Source organism: Papaver somniferum, chromosome 10, assembly GCF_003573695.1.
Source record: "Papaver somniferum cultivar HN1 chromosome 10, ASM357369v1, whole genome shotgun sequence".
Taxonomy (NCBI): Eukaryota; Viridiplantae; Streptophyta; class Magnoliopsida; order Ranunculales; family Papaveraceae; genus Papaver; species Papaver somniferum.
Window position 1 is genome coordinate 132,429,922 of NC_039367.1, and position 8,785 is coordinate 132,438,706.

Below are 8,785 nucleotides of genomic sequence, written 5' to 3' on the forward strand. Positions count from 1 at the left end.
TCGATCCACAGAGACTGGGTGTGTTTTGGGGTTTCTAGCTATTTTGGGTTCTAAATTTGCTAATGGGCTTTGAATACCAAAGGGGTCTTGAATATCAATGGGCTTTGAATACCCTTTGGAACTGTTGGGCTGAACTGAGCTTGGGCTCAGAAATGTGGACTATGGGCTTTAGGTCTTAAACTTTGTTTTGGGCTTTTGGGCTCAATGGGATTGAGCTATGGGCTTGAGTGCACAGCAGAGCAGATGCAAGCAGTAGCAGCTGGGGCTAACAACAGTGCTGCAACAAGGGAAAACAATAGGGAAAGGAATGGCAGCAGGAGAGGAAGCAGTTGCAGCAGCAGTCCAGCAAGGAGTGACAGGTCAGTGGAGAAGCTGGCAGCAAGCAAGGCAGCTGGAGAAGGAAAGCAGCAACAGCAGGGTTGCAGGGCAGATGGGTTGCAGCAGCAGCTGCACAAGCAGTGCACAGCAGCACAAGGCCAAGATGGAAGCAGCAGCAACAACAGGGTTGCAGCAGTGCAAGGCAGGGAAGAAAACAGTGGGAGAACAAGGCAATAAAGCAAAGGCAATGCAGTAAACAACAACAATGGAAATACTAGACAGCAAAGAAAGATGACAATGAAGAAAACAGTGTGAACAAGATAAATGAACCTAGGCCTAAGGCCAAGGGCAAGGGAGATGGGAGGAGATAGTAGCAGTGGCTCTAGGCATACCAATGGAATGGGAGGAGAATTAGCTTGCTATGAGCACTAATTTCCCCCATTGCTCAATCACAACAATGCAAGAGAGTTAAGCATACAAATGGAGTGGGAAGAAAACTAGCTTGCTCATTGTCACTAGTGAGCACTAGTTTCTCCCCACTGCTCAATCAAAACAGTGTACTGAAAGCTCTAACCTAGCATACCATCACTTCTTAACAATGAATTGAAACACAGTTGGACAATGAAGGAACAAACATCACAAGAACATGAAACAACTGAAATTAAACCTTAACAGACATCACAAGGAACAAACATCACAACTGAAATGAAAGAACAAACAGGATATTAAGAGTAAAACAACTGAAATTGAAAATTAACAGAAAATTGAACTAAAAAACAACATTAACAGAACATGAAAAGTGCATGAAACAGCACAAAACTGAAGAGAAAAAAAACACATTAACAGGACATGAAAGTCCTGGACGCCGGCTAATCCAAGCATGCCTTTACAACACACCCACAACCCTCAATTTATAGTCCACAGACACAATTAGGGTTTTACCCAAAAAAAATCCCCAAATTGAAAACAGTACAATTAGGGTTTGGTTTTACCTAATTCACCTAATTCAATCATACCCATATCCCTACTCTAGCTTCCCTATGCTCTCCCTAACAGAAATTAGAGCTTACTCGAAAATACCCAAATTAACTGAAATTAGGGTTTTGATTTTTTTACCTAATTTGATGTAGCAACATCAAATTAAACTCGACCCATGCTTCTATTTGTCCTCCTCTACCTCTCCATGTCTTCAATTGCTTCTCACTTTCGACCTAATTTACCAATTTTGCACGCTAGGGTTTCTGATAGAGAACGTGCAGAAATTGAGAAAATAGGTGGCTAAGGAGAAGGGAAACTGATGGTATTAGGTTACTTTGATGGACGTGGTGACAGAGAGTTGGTGGCGGAGCAGGTGGTGCGGTGGAGCGGCAGTGGAGTTGGTGGTTGAGCGGCAGGTGAAGAAGGTGGTTCTGCAGAGGGAGGTGATGGAGGAGAGGAAGGGCTCGACTGTTTTGGGAAGAAGGGGGGTGTTTGGTTAGGTGGTAGGGTTCGGGTGCTCCAGTGTGTGGCGGCTTCATCGATTTTTGATGTTCAGCGAGACTAAGCCGTGAGATGTGGAGCTGGTAGGTAGATCGGACGGTGATGCGGAGGCAAGCGAGGAGCGACCGTCGGATGAAGTGATACAACGAAACTAACGGTGCTAGATTAGGTTAGGTGCTGTAGTGTAAGGCGGAGATATCAAACTTTGATGAACAGCAAGGGAGAAACCGTTGGATTCAATACCATCTAATCTGAAGGCTTGGAATTTCAGCGCTGTGGTGCTTGGCAGAGACTTCAGATTTTGATGATCTATGAAGGAGCGACCATCGGATGCTTCTGAGAACTGATCTGATGGCTGAGAACGGAGGCGTTTTTGTGTGTAGAAAATGAGGTTGTGCGCACCATTCTTCGCGGCTTCCTTGCGTGATTTCTCCCGGCTTTTCACTACTTTTCTGCTCTTTTTGCTCCGCAAGTCATCCAGACTTTATTTATTACCTAAAAATGCAAAATTAATTAATAAAAATATTTATTCTTGAAAACAATGAAAATACAGAATATGGGATAAAATGTATAATTAATGCATAAAAGATGAGTTAAATGCCAACAAAAAGGGATAAATATATACAATATTTGGCACTCATCAGCAAACAGCTGGTCCCGCATGTTTTAATGATTTTAACCTAATTTGCTCAGTTGCTCATATTAGGTTCGAACTCTTTCCAAACAATTGGAAGTTCACTCAAACGACCATCTACTGGTCCCACGACCATCAAGAGACGGTATCATGACCTCTTGGTCGGCCCCTCATATTTTCTATATCAGGTTTTATGTATTGTTGCTCACACGAGCATTATTTCAGTAAATGATTAAACCAGCATTAAATCATTCTTTCACCAACTGGTCCTCAAGAGACTTTGGTATTTTTTGCTCATTCGAGCATCTGGGCGTTATATGGTGAACCCGTCATCCCATGTAACCGGTCCCGTGTTGATTTGCCATAAATCATCATTTCGGTAAAATTAGGGTTTTGAATCCAGAGCTCTACAAAAACGTGATTCTGTGCAGATTCGAACACTCTGATAATTTTATATTGATTCCATGATTGATATTCATATTTATTTTGCTCGACCCAGCAGTCAGTAACTTAAATTAATATTTTATTTGGTCTAGCTACCAACAATTCATCAAAAGAACAATATTTGCTCGAACTAGCAATATTCGCTCAGACTAGCAATATTTGCTCAAATCAAAGAATATTGGTTCAACTACCAATATTCAAAAATTTAGTAACACAGTTTTGCTCGTCTTAGGTTATAATGATACCTCGTCTCAGCAGACACATTAAATTCATGAGTTTCGAAACATTTGCTAATCATGTTCAACTCAACGCTACATGGACTCATCGTCCCATAAAGTCAGCAACTGACTCCACAATCACGAGATTTCAATCGTGTCACATGGGGGGATATTAACTAGGGTTTTGGTCTGGCGGTCTACGTCACGTGTGTTCACCCACGACGAGAATGTGAGCAAGTCGTGCAATCAGTTGGAAGAGTCAGCACAATAGTGGGTGGAAGGTTAACCAAGTCTCTTCACGATGAGTAATTGGTTTTAACACGAGTTCCCCATTTACCAGTCTCTGATTCCAACAACTGTCACACTTCATGGGATCATGGTGTTTTCAACTCCGGCATTATAAAATGTCTCTGAATCCTGATTGAAGAAGAGAGGTTTTTCGAACAATCGAACAACATTCACCAAAACGAGCAATTTCTCATCAAAGTTCATACGGACAATCTTTCGTCTACAGGAACTCACAGACATTACTCACAATTGAGCAAAATTCAGTCATTCAGAGCATTTCCACGCTGAATTCACAAGACACCTACAATATCAGATCACCATTGATCTCACGAATTTCTCAGCTTCCCTCCTACAGATTAACTCATCCTCTCTTGTGACCGAATTGACTCTGGAACGGCCATTGTTCTTGGTTTAGGCCGGGGTCTTACAGATTGATCTCTCGAACTTAAAGCACTCCCTTATTGCAGTGCATCTGTGTGAGGTTCAACATTTTGCTCGGTTCAAGGAGTCTCCACACGGTCGACTCTTTAATTCCGTAAAAACCAGCAAATCATTTTTCCCCACTCACAAGATCTCAAAGAGAAATATAGAGAATGCCGATATCACGTAACTAATAAATCATATCTATCAAAGATAAAATGATTCTAGTTGGATCCTATCGGATCAAGGTTTGTGCACTAAATCCACAAGATATGAAAACTAATAAGAAATCTTCTACTTCTTCTTCTTCTTCAAATCTTCTTTTATCTTCAAAACCTACACAACACCACTTGAATCTTTTGTGATCAATCATGTGCAGAACGGAGTATGTTAATAATGAATTATCACAAATATTTGTAGATCTAACAACAGTTCTAAAGATCTCGTCGATACGTTGATCTAGTCTGAGTGAATCTTATATCAGAATAGAAGATTCTCGGGCATAAACAAACTAGGTGCAATCAAAGTTTCAACAACAGTTAGTAAATCAAATCAAATCGAAACTAATAATACTGCAATCATCTAGTTTCCCACCAACGGTACTCGTAGAGCTTCTTGATCCCACATAAGTCTTTAAACGAGTGGTTGTCAGAGATTTCACCTAATTAGGATACTTTCCTCTCCGAATAGACGGATCCACCAGAAACAACAAGAAATGAAGTTTTCCTGGCTAGAAATGAAAACTTAGGTATTTATAGACCAATGATGTTTGGACACCAAGGAATTTCCAAAACCGAAAAATATTTTCAAGATATGCAATTGTTTATGGGTGAAAATTGTTTTCACTGGTTTTGGTAAATTTGGGTGTGTGGATGAGGAACGAATCTAAACCCTAAACAAATGCACTGCACGGGAGTGTTTTTGATTCGAGAGATCAATCTATACAATTCTGGCCTAAACCAAGAAATGGTCGTTCCAGACTTGCTTCGGTCACAAAGTGAAGGAGATGGGGTTGATCTTAGGGAGGGAAGCGAAGAAGGTGTTGAGATTGTGAAGGTGTCGGCTGTTTATGACTTGTATCAGAATGATGATATGGCTTGCACAATGAAAGCAATCAGTTATGGGTTTTTTCTGGATACTGTGACAACACTTGGTTTTTCTGTGTCTGTGTTGGAAATAGCTGAAGGACCTATTTATACAAGTCATTGAGCGCAACCCTCATCTCGTAGGAAGTGGAGGACGTGAAGTGATGGAGTAGTGGGGTCGTGTAGGAGTGGTGATTGTCACACGATCACACCTTTTCCCACTTCCCTCATCATTGTTAACCGTCCACCTTTTCCCGACATGTTCTTGTAATGGCGCGTTGCACGCTGTAAACCGCCATACCAATACCCCAGTAAGTATCCCCCAATTTGTGACATGCTTGATGTCTCGAACGAGCGTGGGACCCATGCAATAAATAACATACGGTGCTAAGTTATTTAAGGAGTTGGTATCCGTGAAATATAGTGTATGCTCGATGCATATAATGCATCGAAAACAATCAATATGTATGAAGCATCGCTGTTTTAAAGCTTAACCGAATAAGTCGCGGATTAAGCGTCTTAAAATAACATCACGTCCAACCATCTTCGAGTGATCGTTTGGAGGTCGCATGGGCGGGCCATCCCCTGGTCGATCACTCCCTGTGGAAGAGTGGTGGACGGTGATCACTGAGGTACTTCATCGGTCGTCTAGCTTTTAACCTAGGCTGTCCGTCCAAGCTGACAAAGTTGGAAGGACGAGATGGTTTACGGCACATATCTACGTCTGTTGATGTAATTTTAGGGTTTTTAAGAGGTGCGCAAGCATTCCTCTTTGGCTTGAACGAATTCAAGCATGGACGTAACTTTTGGTGGGACCGATCGGTCACACATGGAGGCGGTCCGTTGTTGTGTACGTCTATACCTCTCAGTCCCACGAAGGCTTGATATAGGTCACTCAAATTGACTGGAAAAGATGAGTGGTCGTGATCAATTTGCGACAGAAATCCATTGCCGCAAAGGATTTGGAAGCCGCGTGACATGCCACCTTCGGGGTGTGTTTCGAGACGCTGTACCATGGTTCGCCTAGGCCGGCATGTCACACGCACAGATGGGCCCATGATGATCACATCGACATCCTTGGGACCTGTTGAGTGTATATATACACCCTATATTTAGGATGGAGAAGATGGATGGACGCGATCGAACTACGACAGATATGCATCGCCGCAAACCCTAATTAGGGTTTTTAAACGGTCACGCACGCGTGACTTTGGCCAAACGGTTTGGCAAACCACGCTTCTCCTTTGGGAGGACCGACCGTGTGGGGCCCACATAGGGCTGACAGTAAACATATGTGCACCTTCCTATTGGTCCTAGGTACGATCTAAGCCATCCAAATAGGATGGCTAAGTTGGATGGTTGTGATCGTTTTAAGACACTAGTGGAATTTCCGCGACCTTTTAAAGCATCACTCCATCCATGCTTCGAGCAAACTTTCATTGCTCCATGGCTTTGTCGTGAGAAAACCGATCGGGTTGGTGAGGAGTGGGCCCGCCAACGTATGCGTTGACGCTTCTCTGATTATTCATGGGATGATCTAATCCGTACAACCACGCTTGCGAAGTTGGACGATTGTGATGGTTTTAAGACTTCCCTGGACAGTCTATGTTCGATCGAACCTCTACAAAGCAGTACGGCCACCCTACTTAGGGTTGGCGTTTGACGTTGCAGGGAGGTGTTCGTGTGATGTTCGACCGGCTAGGGCACAAGTGGGACCGCCGGTGGTCATCACGCCAATCGCCCATTCTTGCCAAGTTTTGGCTAGGCTTGTTAAATTGCGCGGCCAACTTGTGTGGCTGCGATCGTTTCTGAGACTGATATGGACAGTCCAGATTTTCCTTAAGGAAATTAAATACGTTCGATCGAGCTGAGAGTGCATCGATTCGAAATTCTCTTTTGTCAGAGAGTGATGTAGCCTGTACGGGTATTTCGTACATGTCTCAAAATTGGCACTTGGAGATTCATGTTACTCTGTTGAGAGTGAACACTCAGTCGTCATGTCATGCTAACAATGAGAGTTCGGCAAGGAACATTACAGGAAATACTAGGCAAATCATGCATTAATTAATAATGCTTAAATTCACAAAATATTTGGGATTGTTGGTACATGCACCATTCTGGGTGAATTTTGTATATTTATTGAATTGCTTCGAATAAATAAAGTGAAGAGGTACTCATCACTTATCAAACGGATTTACCCTTTGCAGGATGTCAGCACATTAAATACTAGTTTTACAATTTTATCCCTGAACTAAAATCCACCATCAACAGCAATGAATGCCAAAATTCGGTTTTCCTAATTCCAATAAATGCTTGTCCAATATTTCTGAAATCTCTCAATAGAAAATCTCTAATTAGTAAATGCACATTACTAATTTTTATTCTCTAGAGATATGTATTATTTGATGGTAATTAAAATATATAAAATCAAAAACCTTAATTAAAAGATTCTTACTTTATTTCGGCACAGGATCACCTTGAGTACCAAGGAATATCTTTGAACAATAAATGATAAGAGTTATTCCTCGTATTCAAAGTATGTTGACATATTTTCACTGCAAATCCTTATTTCATATGGATTTGCTTTCTTAAGAATCAGTTATACTACACTTCCAAATAAATTTAGAATTGGTTTGCCTGTATTCCAAGACTACTATGTGATTGGTCATACTAAATCACAATGGTTAGTTGTGGTCGGTCCTTCCAAGTCACATACATGGGTTCGGATCGGTCACACCAGTCATTACGATCGGTTACACCAGTTACAAGGATCGGTTCCATCTACACGTGGTATCTACTTGTGATCGGTCACACCAGTTACGAGGACCGTTTACACCAATTACAAGGATCGGTCACACAACATTTATCATCGGTCTCACCAATTACTAGGATGGGTCACACCAACTACAAGGATTGATCATACCATCACATGGTGATTACTTAGGATCGGTTACACTAATTACCAAGACCGTCCATACCATATCATAAGTCTAGGCATTGTGATCAGTTATACCAAGATACATAACCTGAGTTAAGATCGGTTCTACCAACTCACACATATTGGTCATCCAAAGATATGCAATGAAAGCCGGACCAATAAGCCTATTGATTTCCCTTTCGATTCACAAAACAAGTTCATGAATGTACTTCCTTAAAAAAATGTAAAACATTGTTTCCTAGGGAGAAATCTTCACCATAACCCATTCATATAGGCATAACACTATAGACAAGATTATGTCGATGTCATATCTACGAAGTTCAAAAGATAAGCGTTATATTTCGTAGTCTAATTCCTTAATACTATGATCATACTATTATGATCATGTCACATCACTAGAGTACTATGTACAGTATATATAGCTTCGCATTTATGTTTTCAATATAGCACGACTTGAAAGATATGTTAGGAATGAAACAGTTCAAGTCAATATTACTAACCTTAAGTGGAAGGATGATGTCGTCGTTGTAGTTCATTACTTCTTCAGGTCTTCGGAGTAATACTTGTATGTCTCAACATTCCTAGACTTTCTAGTCTAACCTAAAGAAGTTGACTCTAGTATTTAATCAAGCGACTCTAGATGAGTTTTGATACTAAAATATGATAACCAAACTTGACATACCAACGCTTGGTGAGTTCAACGAGCTATGCTCTAACAGAATTAAAATAAATACATATTTTACATTTTGTAAGAGAAGTAAAATAAAACCATTCATATTTCACATTCCGTAAGAGAATTGAAATATATTCATATTTTACATTCTGTAAGAGATTAGAATAAATCCATTTATATTTCACATTTCGTAAAAGAATTGAAGTAAATTCATATTTTACATTCTATAAGAGAATCAAAATAAAACCATTCATATTTCACTTTCCGTAAAAGAATTGAAATAAACTC